The sequence below is a fragment of the Galeopterus variegatus genome, unplaced genomic scaffold, assembly GCF_000696425.1.
Source record: "Galeopterus variegatus unplaced genomic scaffold, G_variegatus-3.0.2 Scaffold3144, whole genome shotgun sequence".
Lineage (NCBI taxonomy): Eukaryota > Metazoa > Chordata > Mammalia > Dermoptera > Cynocephalidae > Galeopterus > Galeopterus variegatus.
Genome location: NW_007729255.1, coordinates 35819 through 56511, shown reverse-complemented (window position 1 = coordinate 56511; position 20693 = coordinate 35819).

Sequence of the window (20693 nt, the reverse complement as noted above, 5' to 3'; positions counted from 1 at the left end):
ACAGTGCTGAGGAGGTCCACATATGGCTTCTCAGAAGGTCTATGGGATCAAGGAGCTCAATCAATTGAGAAAACTGCTGGAGCAAAAGTTTGGAGATGGGAGAGTACCAGGCCTATTTGGTTATTCTGAAAGCCAGTGAATCATAGTCAGAATAAAGGAAATTGAGAACAGAGAGAGTCAACTATTGTGTTTAGTTTCAGCAAAATAAACATATGAATCCTACCATATGAGAATAGTGAAACACAGACTTTGGCTTGAATTTTTACTCTGTTACCTTCTTGCACATAATTTATATTTTATGAGCCTCGGTTTCCTTATCTAGAAAGTGAGGATAATAATACTTTGTTGAAAGATTGAGTTCGAGGATGGAAGGAGATAGTATCTGTGGATAGGATGCCTGAAGACGGGGGAGGGGAAGGCTGGCCAGCAATACACCAGGTGCCCCGACTTTCCAGAGCAATTGTGGCCAATGCAATGGTTTGGTGTACTTGACCTCTGTTCCAACACCTTTCTCTCTTGTCTTCCTCTACTATAGCGGCTGGATAGCCACAGTACTCAATTTACTAAAGTCCCTTGTATCTGTGGTTCCAGATGTGCTTTAAGATTTACTAATCATTTATACTTGAATCGGAACTGAGTCACATGGAGACAGGACCACGAGACATTGTTTGGGAGCTGAGTTAGGGGGAGAGATTGGAGAATACTGGGCATCATTTGCTGGCAGGAGTCTGAGCAGAAGGGCTGTGGTCTGTGAACTAGCCACTGTGAGGGTGGCTTTCTGATCAAATTGCTTCTTGGTTGGGGCCAATGTAGCATGACTCTGGAGCATGACTCTTCCTGTTGGAGAATGCAACTTCTTAATTCAGCAACTTCCTGATTGTGGAAGAGGCAGTGGCTCCCCTGATGACCCAATTCTGTGGTGACTTTCAGAGTTCAGCCTAGGGTTTATTTCTTCAATCTTCCCAATGACCCAAGGAACTATCCACATATCTTAAGAAACTCCTTGCTATTTTAAAAGAGCCAGAGTAGACTCTGTTGTCTATAATCAGGAACCCTGAATGACATACCAGTGACTTAGTTCTGGCCATACAAGGTAAGTGAAAGTTTGCTGGAACTGCCTCTTCTATTTCTTTATCTTAATGATTAAGACAAACAACATAGGTATTTTGCATAAACTGGGCACAAAGAAGGCATTCAATAATGGTAGTTTATATAATATAAATAATGATACCCATTATTACTGATGACCCTGATGCCTTCCAGGACCTTTTGCTGAGTGGGGCACCAGGCCGAAGGCAGAGAATGAGAGCAGAAATGTACTGGCCAGACAAACAGCTGCTGATGAAATATGGCTGGGTGTCCACTTGTGGCCTGTTAAATATTTACCACAGGCTTTATATCTCCTAATCTTGCTACAGCATTTACTTCCATTTGCTGTTTCTGTTAACTGGGTCACACAGTTTAGATTGAATTAGCAAAAAAGAGTGGTGAGTAGACTAATAAAACCACACCTTCAACAGCCCATTTTGTTCAGCTGTGGAGTCAACAAGTCGTGGACAAGTGTTTGTTCACGATGGGATTGAATTCTAGTTTTGTCCTCAACTAATTTTGTTTTCTTTCTTTCTTTTTCATTGCAAAAGCAATGCAAGCTCTTTATAGAACATTCAAATAGTACCCAATGTATCAATTAAAGATGAAAATCTACACTCACCTCTCCAACTTATCTTGCAGAAACAACACCTGCTGTAAGTCTGCATTTGAAGCAAATCTTGCTTTATTTTCAAACTTTAGCAACTGCTTTGATTGCTAATTAACATTCTGATTCCCTAAAATCTTTTACCCCAAGGCCTCCGATTCCACTGTTTTCAACGTGCTTTGTCTGTGTATTCTCATCAGAAGTCTCCACCACCACCTACTTAACTGCCTCCAAATCATTGCCAGAATCTTCCATCACTGTTTCTTTTATTCTGGGTCACTTCAGGAGCCATCTCAGGTTTTCCCTTTCCTTCTCAACCCTTTCTTTGGCAACATCAACATCCGTATTCTCAACTTGTTGAAGGATATGGACGCTCATGTCCTCAACTCATGGCCTCGATTGTGCTCTAGCTGTTGTCACTAGCATGGTACTATGCGTTCCTTCTTCCTCCCTTGCCCCTGCTCGGCTCTATTCTCACAGAAACCTCCAGACAACAGTGCCTCTGTCTTTACCTCATCTGCCCCATCCACCCTTGCCTCCATGATCCACTGCTTCCACGCTGCCCTCGCCCCACTCAGGTGACCTCCACCCATGACCTTTGCCCTGTGCTCCAGGCCAGTCCAGCCCAGATTACCCCCATGGTCTGCTTTCTGGTCTCCTACTCTTAGGGTGCAGGTGCTCATGAGAAAATGCAAAGAACCAAAAGCCCCTAATGCTCAGCTTCACATGAGCCCGACACTCTCCCACTGTTCTTTCTGTCAGCCCCTGCCAAGCGGCATCTCTAATCCACAGGTATCAAATACTTACTCCTATCACAGTGTCCCCATTCGTGTAAGAAGGCCTTGCATCTGAGAGCAGCCGGGAAGTTGGCCTGGGCTTCCTTTCCATCCTGCTCACACCAACACACTTCCTCTTAAACCACAAACATCTTGGATCTCTTATGCATCATTTCAGATCATTTCAGCCACACCTGTCTTTTATTCCATCCACCACGGAGGTGACCAGTTTTGCTATGAGTCACCTGCAAGCACCTTTTGCCTCCCACGCTAAGGCTTCTCTGTTATCACTGTGGCTTGGGACATTACAGGCACCCCTTGGCATCCTCAGTTTAACTTGGAAGTGCCAGGGAGTTAATGCTTCAATAGGGTGTCCTCTGACCAATGGGGAATTCAAGCTGGAAGATTAATGCCTCCTCCTTTCTTTCCCCAGGCAGTCCTGGGATGCATGTGATATGGCTTCTCAGGTGGTCCACGGGACCCAGCAACTCAATAATGTGCCTTGTGCTGCCTCTCACAGCTTCAGTCTCCTTTACTTTTGCTTCTTGGGGTCACAGTCCCCAATAAAAGTACTTGCAGATATCTGTATCTCTGTCTGTCTATCTATGAGAAAGAGAGAGAGAGATGTTTTCTCCTGATGTTCTGCTCTCTGGAGAAATCAGGCTACAACATATCCTTTATTCTTTCCAGATTCTAAAACAAATTCTTCCACCTGTAAGCTAAAAACCAGTCCTTCCCAACTCTTGAAGAGTTTCTTCTATAATGATGGACTTGCCTCTTCCAGTAAGTAGAATCTGATAGTTTTAAGGAATGTATCCTGAGAGCTTAAAAAATCCCACTGTTTAGAGTACCTTCCATATATAAAGTCATGCACTGCCTAAGGATCTTTTGGTCAATGGACTGCATATACTACAGTGGTCCCATAAGATTATAATACAATATTTTTACTGGACCTGTTCTAGTTGATATGCTTAAATACACAAATACTTTCCATTGTGTTACAATTGCTTACAGTATTCAGTAGAGGTTTGTATTTCAGTAGAGTATTCTGTATAGGTTTGTAGCCTAGAAGCAATAGGCTGTACCACATAGCCTAAGTTTGTCGTGGGCTGTACCATCTCGATTTGTGTAGGTAAACTATGATGTTCACACACTGACAAAATTACCTAACGACACATTTCTCAGAATGTATCCCTGTCGTTAAGTGACACATGATTGTGATTACCTCCATAAGACAGAGAGAATACTCAAAGCGTTAAAGTGATATCTTCAGTCCCGTATATGGTTTCCTAAAGTGCTAAAGTAATTTGTCATTGTACATCACCTTAATAGCAACATGACCCATGAGCTTACATGGATCTACAAAACAGCAGAATCCCCATCACTTCGTAATAGTTACAGCATACACAAAGATTAGTAGAGAAAAACAAAGGCATGATATGATACAGATGTTGGGCAGCTGGCTAGGCTTGCTCTCCAAATAAGTGACTCACTCCTATACAGCAGTTTCTCAGCAGATGTGATTCCAATGTGTGCTTTGGCAAAATTTAAAAATTACCACATGTCTTGAATCTGTCTGGACTTTGGACTTCAGATGTGTACAACCTCCTCATCCTGAAACAAATAAGCCTTTGCTAGACTCTACAGTGCCACTCAGCTGTCATCGCACTGTCACACAGATCTATCAGAACATCACTCTTCAGGTATTCCCATGCCTCGCTTTTCAAATCTAGTGACTCTTTCTAAGCCTTAATCAAAACTTTCCCTCTCTGTGGCACTTGGCTATTAGCCAACCTTTCCTTGGCCCTCCATTGTCTATAATTTTTTTCTGGTGTTTATCTTATTTTATTGATCTCATCACCATCTCTCTCTCTCCTCTGGCTCCTCTCTCTCCTTCTTTTGAGCACTACTTAAAGTGCAGTCTTTGACCCTGATCTTCTTCATGCGTTCTAGTCCCTTGCTTCAATTATACGAAGGTCACCATACTTGGAGAACAAGCCCAACCAGACTATCAGAAATAGGAGGGCTGTTTTCTTGATTCTTTGTAATCCATCCTTGGTTTGCTTCCAGGAATGAAGGGCTTACCTCCTTACATGGCAGCTTTTGTCATTTTGGGAGAGTTCTGCTATGTAAAATGGTTTCTTATGTATGGCAGTTTTGAGTATTGAGACATTGTTTTTCTGCTCTCCAAAGTAACATTAAAAAAATCATCCCTCTTCTTTCTGATATCCCTTAACAATACTCTGTTGGCTCATATTAAGCTTCTCTTAATCACTCAGACCCCAAACCCCAGCAACATTGTGATCCTTTTTTCTCCTTTAATCCATAGAGCAGACAAGTCACCAAGTATTGCAAGTCTTACTTTGTAATTTCTTCTGCTGAAATAGCATGTTTCAAAGTAGAGGAATTAAATGTAGAAATAATAACTTCTCTCAAATTAAGTTATAGAGTTAATGCAATAGTGATTTTAAAAAATCCTCATTGGATTTTTGTTCTCAAAGGAGTTGATACAAATATTCTGAAGTTCAGTTGAAATTATAAAGAAAGGATATTCCAAAAACGAAGAATGAAAGAGAATATTAGTCATATGAGTTATTAATACAAAGTGACAATTATTAAAATAGTGTGGTACTGATATGGACCTAGGCAGATAGATCAATGGAATGGTACAAGCAAACCAGAATTATAGTTTATTAAATGTAAAAATTTGATATACAAAGGAAGGTAATACATATCAATGAGGTGATTAAGGATTACCCAGCAATTATTGTAGAATCACTGGCTATGAATTTGGAGGGAAATCCAAATATTGATAGTCAGTGCATATTGAATAAAGTCCATGTGGGATTAATAAATTTTTTTAAAACTATAGAAAAGTAAAAAGAAAATTAATTGAATAGTGATTAGATCTTTGAAACACTGAGAAACTTTTAAACTTTTAGGTAAGAAGTAATTGATGGTGTTTTCCACTTTGCAAAACAGCCTGGCAGTTCCCTGAAAGATTAAACATAAAGTTACCAGATGACCAGGCAATTCCACTACAAGCTATATAATCAAGAAAAATGAAAACACATATTCACACAAAAACTTGTACACAAATGTTCATAGCAGCATTAATCACAATAAGTGAAAAGTAGAGAAACCCATGTCCATCAACTGACAAATCGATAAATAAAATGTGATATATCCACACAATGGAACATTGTTCATCAATGAAAAGGAATGAAGTACTGATATGTGCTGCAACATGGATAAACGTCAAAAACACTATCTAAGTGGAAGAAGCCAGTCTAAATCACCATATATGGTGTGATTCCATTTATGTGAAATATCCAGAATAGGCAAATCCATACAGACAGAAAGCAGATTGGTGGTTGCCTATGGCTGAAGCTTGGGGCGAAATGGGGAGTGATCGCTAATCTGTGTGGGGTTTCCTTTCGGGGTGATGAAAATGTTCTATAATTGATCATGGTGACAACTACACAATTCTGTAAAAACACTGAATTTTGCACTTTGCATGGATGAATTATATAGTATATGAATTATATCTCAGTATAGCTGTTAAAAAAGTAATTGAAAAAGTCAGAAAGGAAATATATTAGTCAGGGTTTTCTAGAGAAACAGAATCAATAAAATATATACAGATATGTAGAAAGAGATTTGTTATGAGGGATTGACACTTGATTACGGAAGCTGATAAGCCCCACAATCTGCTGTTTGTAAGCTAGAGGACCAGGAAAGCCAACGATGTAGATCTGGTCCAAGCCCAAAGGCCTAAGACTCAGAGCAGCCAACTATGTATGTCCGGGTTTGAGTCCAAAGGACCAAGAACTAGGAGTACCAGTGTCTGAGGATGGGAGTAGAAGAATGTCCCAGTTGAAGCAAAGAGAAAAAATTCTCCCTTCCTCCCCCAGCTATTGTTCATTCTGATGGTGCAAAAGAGCCCAGTTTGCAAAATATATGTCCAAGAGAGGGTACTCGTAAGAGATCTGGGAAACAAATTGGCCCAGATATTTAAACAACCAGTGTGATGGGATGGGTAAATGTATGTATCCAGGTGGAGAGCCAGTGATTGGAGAACTCCTTGGGCTTAGTTCCTGAATCTACACCAAAAGTGTGCCTTCACCTGAGCTGGGGGTCGGCTAGCTGCCTGCTGAAGGGCAGGTTGCTGGAATCCACTGATGGTTCCACACCATGATGTGTTCCAGGGCATCAGGGAGAGGACCTTGGCCCAGAGGACTATGAGGCTGCACAGTAAAGACTGGGGTTTCATCACCCAAGGGAGGGTGCTGGTGAAACTCAACATGGGGAAGCTCCGACTTAATGGTGCTATTCCTAACTTACGTTCCACATTCCCAGTTAGTCTTGTGCCTCATCTAAATGCCCACTCCCTGATATTTGCCAAACTATCTGGATCGTGAGCATACTCTCAGATTCTTCTTCAAACCATAGCCGAGCAGGCAACCTCCCCACATCCCATACAGTCCTGTGGACTTCTGACCAAGTCCTCCACCTGCTGGTGACAGTTGATTCTCACAGACTCAGACCTTAAACCCTGCTGTCCCAATGACTTACCAACACTTTTCCTTTCCAGACTGTTAGGTTAGAATGAATGTTCACAACACCTTTATCCCATTACTACTAGAAATTTCAAACTATTAACAAAAAATTAACGTCAGTTAGAGGCACTTCATGAATATGAAGCAATAAGAGACTACTTTTATTATAAGCCAGACACTGATATGATAAAATCAGAAACAAAAAAACGACTTCTTGTCTTGGTGAGAGGGGAGCCCACCAGGCAGGCAGGTAACAAGAAAAACCACCTGCATTCCTTACTCACACTCTTCCTCATTCTGACTTGATTTCTCCTAACATGTAGCCTTCAAATCTGAGATTTGAGTTTTGGTTATAAATCTCCAAAGTATATTGGGGAAGAAATAGCAAATCCTGGGCATTTCAGATCAATAAACTACCTCTTGTGTGACTCGCCCCAAATAATCTTTTTACAAACTTATGGAACCCTTCTGGTTTTAGGTGACAAAACAGTTGCAATAGTGTTGGTATATGGTTAGTCAGAAGTAAAATTTAAGGTCAGGATTCACAGGATTTTTTTATAAATCAATTCTTCAGTATTTGAAATACCATTTTGCAAATGCAGGAAATGCTGCAAATGTGTTACACTGGCTGATAAAATTAGAATGACAGCAATAAATTTTCTAATAAAAATCAATGGTATAATAGCAAAATTATTGCAGAAAATTTGCACCCTTATATGAAGAAAACATAAAATGTTATATCTGTGTTAATTTATTATTTGCTTTGGAAGGTGAATAATCATCTATGCATTGCAGTTTTTTGATGTTTGAAAAACATGAAGGAAAAATATTATGGAATCAAAGGACTATTTAAAAAAAAACTAGGAAGTGCATGAATACTTGTCAAAGAGGAGCATACAAAAGAGGCTTGCTGCAAACTCTATTGAACCTCCAAGAAGACTGTTTTGCTATGTTTCTGATTTCTGTGGCATATTACCAAGAATATGTGCCTCCAAACAGAGAAAGAGCACATCATCCTATCCATATTTGTGGCATCAAGTCTGGAGACTGTGTCCCAGTGATCAACTGACTTTTACTGGCTACCTGTGATGCACTGTGCATTTCAGAATGCAGAAGTACAGTGGGAACAAGAACACGACCCCATGGTGCTCTGGTGGCTGCAGCCTGGGGGTCGGTAGCAGGGAATGCACAGATAAAATGGTTAAATGAAATGATTAATAGAGTAATTCAACTCATTTACATATTTTGGGTTTTGATGTGTACGGTTCATGAACTCTTAATTTCTTTCGTATTATGTTTTTGTTTTTGTTTTTCTTCTTTGCTATCCCTCAATATTGAATATCCTTTTCTTCCCTCAACTAATAGAATTTCTGAACTGTGTTAGGTATATATCTGCCAACTGGAGAGTACCTGTCTCTTGTAACAAGGTATAGTACTTCAACAGCAACAGCTATTACTACTGCTGCTGCTACTAATAAAAAAACCAAAAAGTTATATAGCACAGAGTCAGAGTCAGGCAGTGTTTTATGTATATTATTCATTTAACCCTCTCAATGATCTTATGAGGAGGTACTATTATTATCCTTAATTTTCAAACATGGACACTAAAGAATAGGAAGTAACTTGTCCAAGCTCATACAGCCAGTAAGTCAGAGAGCTGCGATTGGAACCAGATAGTCTGGCCCCAGAGTCCTTCCCTACTCTGAAGTTATAAAGGTATTTTTTACATTTTCTTCCTTTCAAAATTTTTAAAGTCCTGCTTTTCATATGTAAGTGTTTAATCTATAATTTTGAATATGGCATGATTTAGGTACCCTTTTAACATGAATAAATAATTCATTCCCAGTTCCATTTATTGATATGCAAATATAAAATTTCTTTCTATGTACAAGATTGTTTCTGAGCCATCTATATTCTGAATGTTTGTGTCCTCCCAAAATTCATATGTTGAATTCCTAACCCCCAAAGTGATGGTCCAGGAGGTGGCATCTTTAGGAGGTGATTGGGTTATAGGGGTGGAACCATGAGGGTGGAGTCATGGATTAGTGCCCTTACAAGGAGCTGAAGAGAACAGAATTCTCTCCCTTCCATCCTGTGAGGACATAGTGAGAAAGCACCATCTATGAACCAGGCCCTTGCCAGACGCCAAATCTGCTGGCACTTTAATCTTGTAGATTTGACAGGTGTAAATAATTCCTTCTCACTGATTGCTAAATATTATTCTATTGTGTAAATATAACACTATTTACCCATTCTATTATCGATGAGCATTTGGGTTGTATCAATTTTTTTTTTTACTATTACAAATAGTGAGGTCATAAACATCGTTATAAATGTGTTTTGGTGAATACACACACACACACACACACATACACATACACATACATATATGTAGATTTCTGTTGAGTAAACACCTAGGAGTGGAATTTCTGGGTCACAGAGTACACATGTATTTCAGATGTAGTAGATACCGCTAAACAGTTTTCTTAGGGGGTTGGGCCATTTTACACTTCCACTGGTAGTGAATGAGAAATCCAGTTGTTCCCCACCCTTTCCCACACTTGATAGTGTCTTCTTCACTTTAGTTATTCTGGTGGGTGTATGGAATTGTGGTCTTAATTGACATTTTCTTGATAACTACTTGATAGATATCCCATTTGTGAAGTGATATAATTGCCCACAATTCTGCCCATTTTTCTATTGGGTTGTCTGACATTTTTTAAAAATTGCTTTGTAGGAGTTCTTTATATCATCTGAATGAGTCCTTTGTTGAATACATGTATTTAAGATACATTCTCCCATTCTGTGGCTAATTCCTCACTCTAAACGGTATCTTTGATAAACACAAATTCTTAATTGTAATGTATTCTCATTTATTTATTTTTATCTTTGTGATTATCACATTTTGTGTGTTAAATAAATCTTTGTCTACTTCAATATCATGAAAATATTTTCCTGTGTTTTGTTACAAAAGCTTTATTGTTGTATTAGGTGGAACCATATGAAATTACCAATATCCAACTTACAAAAATAGCAGTTTCATATGGTTCAACCTAACACATTTAACCTACAGTCTATCTAGAACTGATTTTGTTTGGTGGGAGGCAGGGGTCAACATTTTGGTTTTTTACTACATTGACTAATTGTAAGCTTTTCTTAAATCAGGTGACTGTATATATGTGAGTCTGTTTCTCAATTCATTTGTCTATTCTTGTGCCAATACCATACTGTCCTAGTTGCTACAACTTTATGACAAGTCTTTTATGAATAGGTCCTGGTTTGTTCTTCAAGATTGCCGTGGCTACTCTCAGACTTTCATGTTTGCATTTAATTTTAGAACTTCTTGTTTCCCAATTAGTGATTTACATATTTTGATACTATTTTTATGTGACTCCCTAAAGTTTAGAATTGTTTTCTTAGTGAGTTGAATTTTGTATTACAACGTTAGTTATCCTTTTTATTGCTATTTTATCTAAAATTAACATAGGCATCCTAGATTTTTTTGGTTTGTATTTGCCTGGTATGTCTTTGTTCATAATTTTACTTTGACTATTCCCTTGTCCACATATTTTGGGCTTATCGTTTGTAAATAGAATATAGCCAGATTTTTAATCTAAACTGTTTTTAATGTAGTAATTTGATTCATTAACATTATTACTGACATATTTAGGTTTATTTTTGTCATCTTACTCCATAATACATTTATTTTTTTATCCCAATCACCTCCTTTAATTTTATTCTAAACTTTCTGAGGTTTGCTTTGCCAAGGCTTATGAGGCATACCTGATAATGCTCATTATTCCCAATTCAACTGTAATAAATCTTAAGACTTTACACAGAATTTTGGGCCACCATCTCATCTCTATTTAGACAGTAATTTCTTGATAGCATATTTCTAAAAGAAGACCACTGAATCAGAATACCACACCAGGAAGGTTTTTCGGTCTTCACCTCTGTAATCTGAGTTGACGAGGCTGTATTAGGTGAATCTTTTGACACAGAAGTCATAATGTGTACATAAACAAGAGGAAGATGCCCAGTGAAAATGAGGGAAACAGCAAATCGATCATGAACTAAAGATACCTTTATTCTCTGCTCATTTTCTTTCCTGTCAAGCTTTGGTTTCTGGTAATTCCCATAGGAAACTACTGCCCAATTACCTTTTCTTCAATTTGCTGAGGTACAACTTTTAAGGTAGAAAGGAGATGATAAAAACTTCTCCTAAGAAAGCTTAAACGTAATTTAGCTTAACAGTGAGATGGCTCTGTGAATATTTAATCCACAGATACACTCAACTCAAGAAATAGGAGTATTGCTTTTTCTTCCACTAGATGGCAATGTTTCTCTGCAAACCAAATCAAATATACAGATTCTCTGACTGGATGGCCAGTTTCCCCCAGGAGGGGCTCAAGGCACCTAGCACCTGCTCTCAACCGAAGAAGCCGAACTAGAAATGGTATCCGCTCCCATTCACTTGGAGGAGGAAGTGATGCTAACAGGCCCCTGAGGCTTGAGACTAAGTTAGAACTAGGGACGGGAAGAGTGAGTGAGCGAAAGGAGAGAGAGTATACCTAAGTACAGCGAACACTCCAGTGAAAACACACCTTTCTGAGGCAGTATCTTTGGACCGAACTTTGGATTTGAGAATGGAGCTTTCTTTCCTTTTTTCTTCATCCGGTCATCTCGGAAAGAATGTGAAAAATAAGCAGTGCTGCTTTAGGTCTGACTGTTACCCAGCTAGGGATCAATTCACCTTATAAGATGCTTACTTTGTTATGTCATGCCTCCTAATTAAAAAACAACAACAATCAACTTTTCAAAACATTTTTTTTAGTATTACTCCTTTTCATCAACAGATATTTATGGAGCTTATTCCATGCAAGCACTTTGGTAGGAACAGAGAAATATTTGGTAGGTACTGAAGAAGTAGTGTTATATTATTGTATAATCATATGGGGTCATCAAAAATGATACTGCCAGTCCCCTATGTGTGAAGGGGTTGTTATTTTTAAATTTTTGGAGCACAAACTATAGTCTTTTTCTTTTTTGGCAGCTGGCCAGTATGGGGATCTGAACCCTTGACCTTGGTGTTATCAGCACCATACTCTTCTGAGTGAGCTAACTGGCCAGCCCCCCAAATACATTTTCTAATTAAAGTGTTACATAGTGCTTAGTTTTCTGAGTTAACCCATAATCTTACTTCCTATTTTATATTTCATTATCATTTGGGTAATCTATGGTTAGTACAAAAAATACAAATATAAAGAAAAGTATTGTAATCTCCCAAAATTCCATCCCCAGATACAACCACTATTAACATTTTGGTGCTAATATTTTCATCTATGCATTAAAAAAATTGTCATAATTTTAAATTAACAGGAGCATTTCCCTTCATCGATAAAAATCCAAATGTGTGTTGTGCACAGTGATTGGGTGATCGATGCTACAGGTTGACCACTCCTGTCTGTGTTCTAAGGCAGGGCAATTTTTGTCTCTTCTCTGAAGATTTTCTTCATTCTAGGCTGCATGGTCTCTCCATTTCCTGATCTACTAGGGTGCTTAGAGACAACACCACTGGGTTTTCAAGTGTGTTCAGTGTTCTGTGATGGTTTCCTGTTGTTCTTTCAGCTTATCGTTTCCTTTGAGAGTAGGAACCATGTTTTAATATGTACTTAATAACCCTAATAAATACTTGTTGATTAATGCATTGGTTAAAGTCTGCTCCCCCAGGCCTCAGTTTCTCACAGGTGAATATGTCACTCCCCATATCTGTCACTTGCCTTCTTCACAAGGTGATATCTACACTATGGAAGAGGACCAAAGATGCAGGGTTGGACAGCAGATTTAGATAAACCATCGTGGATGAATGTATTTCAAGAGAAAAGTTGAAACTTGGATTCTTGGCTGTTGAGAGCTCACTGACTACAGAATTCTCCAAACATTTTTATACATAATTGTAGCTTTAAAGCTCAGGTTGGTTTCTCTACATGATATGGTCTTTTTCTCCCTATCCTGGGAAGTTTTCATTCTTTTAAAAATGATCTTAATACGATATAAAAGCTCACTTTTTTTTTGTAAGTGAACACACGAAAAGTGTTCCAACTTCACCAGCAGTCAAACAATGCAATGGCAGTAACTTATATAATTAGCTGTCCTGTTTTAAAATGAAATTTTGTTGTGCTGGTGAGGCCTTGGCAAAATGCTACATCCATCCATAGTCAGTTACGATGTAAACTAGTTCAACCCTTTTGAAAATCAGGTAGGAATTCAGACCTAAGAACCATAGAAATGTTTATATTTCTTGATCCAGTGATCCTGCTTCTTTGAATTTATCCTAGGCAAAATATTCAAAAGAAGTTGAATGCTATGTGTTTGAAAATGTTCACTATTATCTTTATTTTTAGTACTGAAAACTTGGAAACAAGCTAATAATAACTACCACTTGTCTGGCTCTGCAGCTCAGAAACAGCTGTCAGACACATCATGTCCTTTGATTTTATGGTGGCCCTGGGAGGTAGGCGCTCTTGCTACCCTCACTTCAGTGATGAAGAGACTCGTGTTCAGAGTGGTTAAGGTACACAGATCACACGGACAGAAAAGGCAGAACAAAACTGACATTTTCTGATTCCAAAGGCTGGGTTTTCTCACCAGTAATACACCCCCTCACATATGTGTCCAACAGCAGATATTTTCGTGTCACAACAGTTTCCAACCTTTCGTATAGAAAGGTTATCTATACGAAATACGTATCTAGCCAACAAAATAATCATTACAAAACAACATAGCAATATTAAAAATACTTGGCTGAAAAAAAAGTACACAAAAAGCACATCTTTGCTGTGATTATCATATAAGATTATGACTGGCCCATTAGCTCAGTTGGTTAGAGTGGTGATGACAACATCAAGGTCCAGGATTCAGTCCCTGTGCCAGCCAGCTGCCAAAAAATGAATAAACAAAAGCTAAAAAAAATCCTCTTTGTATAGTGGTGAGTATCCCTGCCTGTCACCAGATATGGGTGTGGGAAAAAAAAATCAGATAATGGTAGTAGTTAAGGACTGGAAGGGAAAGGGGATGAAATGAATGTCACTGAGAGGTTTCCTTTCAGTTTAGTGCCACTGCGTTTCTAATTTCATGTTGCTGTGAACCATCTGGCACCCTTTAGCTCTTTAATGGAATCATAATTTTCACAGGAAAAATAATGTATAGAGAAACTAGTTCTGCTGGGTTGTATTCACTTTGAGACCACTAAATATGAAAGTGCCTAGACATCAAAATTAGGCTTTTCCTGGAATTATGGATTCACAGAGTAACAAAGCCTACGAAGGATGGGCCAGTGCTGGTGGCAGAGGCTGGCCAGCCATGTATTGGCTGTTTGATCTCAATGACACTTGTGAAGGGAACCCTGTCTGGAGCGCCGGGAGGTGGGACTTCCTTTTGAGGTTGACAAAAGAGGGCTGGGCTTGCCAAATGGGATCAGGTGCTGGGAGGCTGACAGTGGGACCTCCATTGCCCTCAACTGCAGTAATTAAATGCCAAATTAAAGAAGAAACATTCCTTCTAGCCTCCTCTGGTCCCCAGCCTCAGCTCATTAGGCCCATTCACAAGGCTCCTTCCAAAGAATATTGATGGGGTGCCTTCTATTTATCACCCTCACATGTGACACTGAGACCCACACAAAGGGGCTTCAGGAAGTTAATGAAAACCAGGTAGCAGAAGGAACCAAGGACCAGCACTTCAAAAATGCCACAGGGGCTCTGGACAGGGGAAAAGACATACAGTGTGAGAACCATGTCCCGGACACTGCTCCACTCATGCTCTGACTGTAGCTGGCACTCAGGTATTTTCTTGTGCCTTCTACTGACCAAACATGGTGTGTCTTGCTGCACATCTTAGTCTAGCTAGATTTCTATCTTTTCTAGACAAGATACATTGCATCTCGTAATGTTATTTCCAACCTCATCAGCAAACAGACATGGATATTTAGTTCTTCTTTGTTACCAAGCGCATGCCTTTCCAGGAGCGTCCCTATAGAATCGGCGAGGATGCCATCAGACTAAGATAGTGTCTTGGGCATAACTAAACAGTCCCTCAGTCTGACATACTGGACCACAGCAGGTTGGAGAGGAATGTGGCAAAGTTGGGGGAAAAAGCTAAGTGAAAATAGTACCTGGAATAAAGGGATACAAACTTTTTAGACCCACTACTTAGACCTATATGTTGGTCAAATTGTTCATTTGTTTTGTTAAAGGAAAATATTGTGTAGTGCCTTCAAAATAGGAGGCAGTCAGTAGGTTTCATGTTGCAGGTTGAATAAGTGAGTGACTTAGTGAGTCAGAGCATAACTCTCACGCCAGATTGCCTGGACTTTGTCACTTACTACCTGTGCAACCTTGAACAAGTTACTGAAGACCAGTTTCCTCATCTGAAGAATGGAGATGATGATGATGATGACGACAGTAGTAATTGTACTTACCCCACAGGGTTGTTCTGAGGATTGAAAGCATTAATATATGCAAAGCTGTTAGATTAGCATCTGTTACGGAACACACACTATATAAGTGTCAGCTACATTTACTGTCATTACTTGCTTACAGCAAATAAACCCTAGAGGTGTCTTAATAGCATCCCTTTTCCTACAGTGCCAAAGAGAATTAAAATGCCAATATGAAGAGGGATAATCAGATTGTTTCTTCGTATCGTATATTCTTAAGTGTATTTCTAAGAGAAAATATTAGCATATAGAATTCAGTTTATGAAAATGCAAAAATTATAGAAATGCAAGGATGGTTTGATATTATGAAACCTGTTACCATAATTCACTATGTTAGTAGTTCATAGGAGAAAAAACCCAGAATTATATTTTTGGTGTCCTGAAGAGCTTTTTATCAAAATTCAACAGCCATTTTTGTTCTAAAAAGTTTTAATTAGGAATAGATTCTGGACACAATAAATTCACATGTAAACGCATACACTCATGTTAATTGAAAAACTATCATGGGCCAAGCCCATGGCGCACTCGGGAGAGTGCGGCGCTGGGAGCGCAGCAGTGCTCCTGCCTTGGGTTCGGATCCTATATAGGGATGGCCGGTGTGCTCACAGCGCTCATTGGTTGAGCGCGGTGCGGCCGGTCTCAAAAAGGACAAAAAAAAAAAGAAAAGAAAAACTATCATGATAATATCAAAGATAAAATCACTATGGAAACTATTTTTTAATACTGTTCTGGGAGTATTAGCCAATGCAATTAGACAAGAGAAAAAAAGCTATAAATATGGGAGGGAATTATTTGCAGATGATATTATATATCTCTAAAATTCATAAAAATCAATTGAGAACTTGTTACAAACAACAAGATAACTAAAGTGCCTGATTCCAAAGTTCATTATAAAAAGTTAACAGGTTTTCTATCTATGGAAACAGTGGTATGAAATAAATTGATCATTTCCAAGTTGATTGGCTGGATAAATTTTTTGCCTCTGCAAAGCAGACCTCCTCTACTCTGAGCAGTGGGCTGTGACAGGATGAATTACTGTTGGACCAACTGAAGTGGCTTGGACAGCAGGTCAATTGTTCATCAAGATGCACCTTCTTGTTGCTTCTGATTACCTGCTGGCAGAAACTAAGTGTGTCTGTCATACGTGTGTCATGTGTGTCAAACCAGAGTCTTTGAAGTTGTTCAAATAAAGAGGATTAGTCATAGTTCTAGGGAGATAGAAAGACTAAGCCAAAGGCCGTAGAGTTCTTCTAGCTTCATGCATCCATTAACCAGGCTGTGACACATTTCCTGTTGTAACGTGCATTTTATGAAATAGTCACAGACTTAAGCAACTTTTATGTTACTAGACTTGTTGTATCCATAAAGAAAGAAGATATTCCATCATTATCTTAATAGTACATCTAATACAGAATGGCATTAAATTTATACATAAACTCCAAATACCATATATTGTGTTTAAACTTATTTTGTGAACTCCTGCCATCAAACCTGACAAGTTGCTATCAAACCTGACAACTTACTTTACTATGATTAACTCTATACAATAGCTTATTTTTTCCTCTAAAATGTGTTTTAAGGGCTGAGGCTATGTTTGACAACGTTTTTAAAACTATGTGATTTATTCTTCCTTATTCCTCACTGTCAAATATACATTATTCAAAGATATGTTACAATTTTCAAGTGCTAGGTAGTTAGGGAACACAGAACTTGGTAAATTATGTAAATCTTCACTCCTAAACCCCAAACCTCCAATACTGCAAGCTCACATATGTCATCTTTAGTATCAGGAGAATCCTGTTTACAACATATATGCTGACAAAACAGGTTCATGCTAGTATATGTTTGTAGAAATTTTTGATTTTAAAAATACCAAACATTTAGAAAAGACCCAAAGATTTATTTTAAACATCAGCTTGCAGAATTTGGAGTTATTTAATATTGCTTTGACAAAAGATACTTGATAAATATGTTACAGGCAAAAAATAACTATAAAATAGAAAACCACTCAGTTTTATGTTCCCCAGTGTATGTCACCACATAAACAAAGGGAAGAGAGACTCAGTTTTACCATGAAAGAACTCTTCACTGGAAGCAAATACAGCATAAACCCTCAAACTTTTTAGAAAAATTAATTTATAGTCATTATTACCTTTCTAAATGGATTCTTTGTTTCATTACAGATTTCACACACAAAAAAGATTCCTTCACATAGCAAACACCTTTATTAGAAATAAAAGTATTTAATGTACCTAAATTTAAAATACATAGATCTATTTGACTGCCCATCCAATAACTGTTTTGGTTAAAATTTTTTGACAGATACATCCTTGCTTCTCTTATTTCTACCTCATCCTTTACTGCATTTGTGGTCAACTTTTAAATAGATTTTAAAATAAAAATATAAAATAAAATTACTTGACATTCCTATGTTGAATTTTGACTATCTTTCTTCCGTCCTTTCTTTCAATAAATATTTATTAAAAACCTGCTATGTGTCAGGCATATTGTATCAGTCTGTTCTCTGATGCTTATAACAGAAACCTAAAACTGGGTAATTGACAAAGGAACAAAATTTATTTCATACAGTTTTGGAGGCTGGGAAGTCCATGGTCCAGGAGGCACATCTGGTGAGGGTCTTCTGGTGGGAACTCTCTACAAGGTCCCATGGCAGCTAGTATATTACATGGCGAGACAAAGGCAGGAGCTCTCTCATGTCTTGCTTATCAAGCCACCAGTCCACACCCACGAAAATGCATTACTCCATGAATGGATTAATGCATTCATGAAGGCACAGTCCTCATGATCCAATCATCTCTCAAAGACCCGACTTTTCAAATATCATAATCGAATTTCCCACCCTCAACACTGTTACAGTAAGGGTCAAGTTTCTGACACATGAACTTCTGGGGCACACATCTGACCCATAGCACATATTTACCCTCGGCTTATGACAGTGAAGAATATTCCTGTCCTCATGGAATTTTTATTTGATTCTGGTGGAGATAAGAAACTGGTGACTTTAAACATTTTTAAAGTTGATCAGATGTCATTTGTCACCAAAAATGAAAAGAGAGCACAGGTTGATACGTGTATCTAGCAAATCTAAATCCTTCTTGAAAATAGGCAGAGTACTAACCCCTCAGCTATCAGTCATTCAGTGATGATTGTGTTATCTCCATAATTGCATTGCACAAACAGAAAAAAAAATCCTTTTCCAATTGCAATTCCCATCTGATAAGTCATTTGGTGGGAACAACAGGCTGTTGGAATTTGCTGACAGCTTTGTACCAGCGTATGTACAATTGTGGGAAGGACATTTGCTTTGGTGTCAGAGAAACCCACCTTTGAATATCACCTCTTACTGTGACATTGGGCCACTTGATTTCTCTGAGCCCATTTTTCCATCTATTAAATGGGCATATTAATCCTCCTTAAAAGGAGTATCATTCAGATTAATAAGATAATCACTGTAAAGTACCTGGCAGGTGGGAGTCACCTTACCCAAGGTCCCCACTTAGTGGCAGTCATGATTAGAACCCACATCACCTCACTTTGGAGCTGGTCCTTTGTCTTGCACCATGTTTGCATTTAGTAACCTCTGGTGATTTTACCCACGTGACAAGACGATAGATACATTCATCATTTATTAAGACACTGAGCCCTGTGCTGTGCTGCCTCATTGACCCCTATGGGCCTCAGTTTTTCCCCATGTAAAATGAGGAAGTTGGACAAGGGTCTAGGGTCTCTTTCAACCATGCACTTCTGTGACTCCAGGTAGGGCAACCAACCGTCCTGATTTGCCTGGGACTAAAGGGTTTCCCCTGGATGTGGACAGTGTTAAAAGTGGGAGAATGTGGGAAAAGTGGGAAAACTGGGATGGTTGTTCACCCTAACTCCAGGCTTCCTCTGTATTTGGTTTCCAACTGAATACCTAAGATTGAACACAGTCCTGCAAAAGAATTCAAGCATTAAGTCAGCAGACAAAGCCACAGCCATGTGCCTAACCACCTCCTCCTTCACCCTTTCTTCTGTGTTAGCAGTTTCCTAGCTGAATGCTGTTTTGCAAACTTGTTTTAAATCATCTGTTGTTATGGTTGCAGGTTTGGTAGCCAGCTCTAGAGCAGCTGATCAGCCATCTCAGCAAACTAAGGAACGATCACAGAGACTTTCTTCTCTGCAAGATTTGATGACTCTGTTTTCCTTGGTGGAAAGAAACCAGAATTCCATAATCTCACACCTAGCCTTGTCAGTAATATTGTCTAGTGAATGTAAATGCAAGTTTCTTTTCTGCTCCTCCTCCTTTTTATTTGTACTCTCCTTCTCATTATTGTTATCATAACTACCAAAAGGCAGGCACCTCCATGGGGACAACACAAAAAGAGGAGCTCTCAGAGCACGATGTTTTGATTCTGAACAGAGGCTGCACACCTTGCGGCCGCTCCCTGGTGGGGAGACGGGCTCTGCCAGCCCCAGCTGAGATATCACTTAACAGTGCAGGCTCTTCAGGGGCAGGGCCTGCTCAACATGTTTACAAGATGTGTAGCTATTAGCAACATCTTACAGCTCACGCTAATTAACAGGACAGTGGCTGATGAAGCCCAGCTCTAAAGAGAGCCAAATTGCATCAGTGTTTGGGCTTTAAATTGATACCAAAATATAACTCACCACAGGTGTGTTTTGAGTAGCACCTTCCCCCAGCAGGTTGGTTGTTTGCTACACTTCAGTTGCAGCAGATCCCAAAGTGGCCAAAACACCAGGGTTACACAGTTTATTAAGGTCATTTAAGTTGGTAAAATGTAGCCATTATTTTAGCTCAGCAGTACGGACTATACACATGCATCAACCCCCATGAATCCTATATCAGGAGCAACCTGGTCATGAGGTCCTGCCCTGCCAAAGCTAAGAACATGGTCTAGGCCTTGTCATGGATGAACCCACTCTCCACTCTAAAACACATGTTTTTTTTTTTTTTAAATGCCCCTATTACTCAAGCAGGAACAAAATGTTTCTCTCACTTTTATAATAAAGTCTTTCCATGCTGAATTTTCTTAATCGGACCAGGATTGAGTTCTATTTCTTATAAAGTCACACTTTTCCTTTATTAATAGCTTCTTCAATTGATAATGACCTTAACAACTGTTTACTCCATTTCTGCTGTTTGAAAT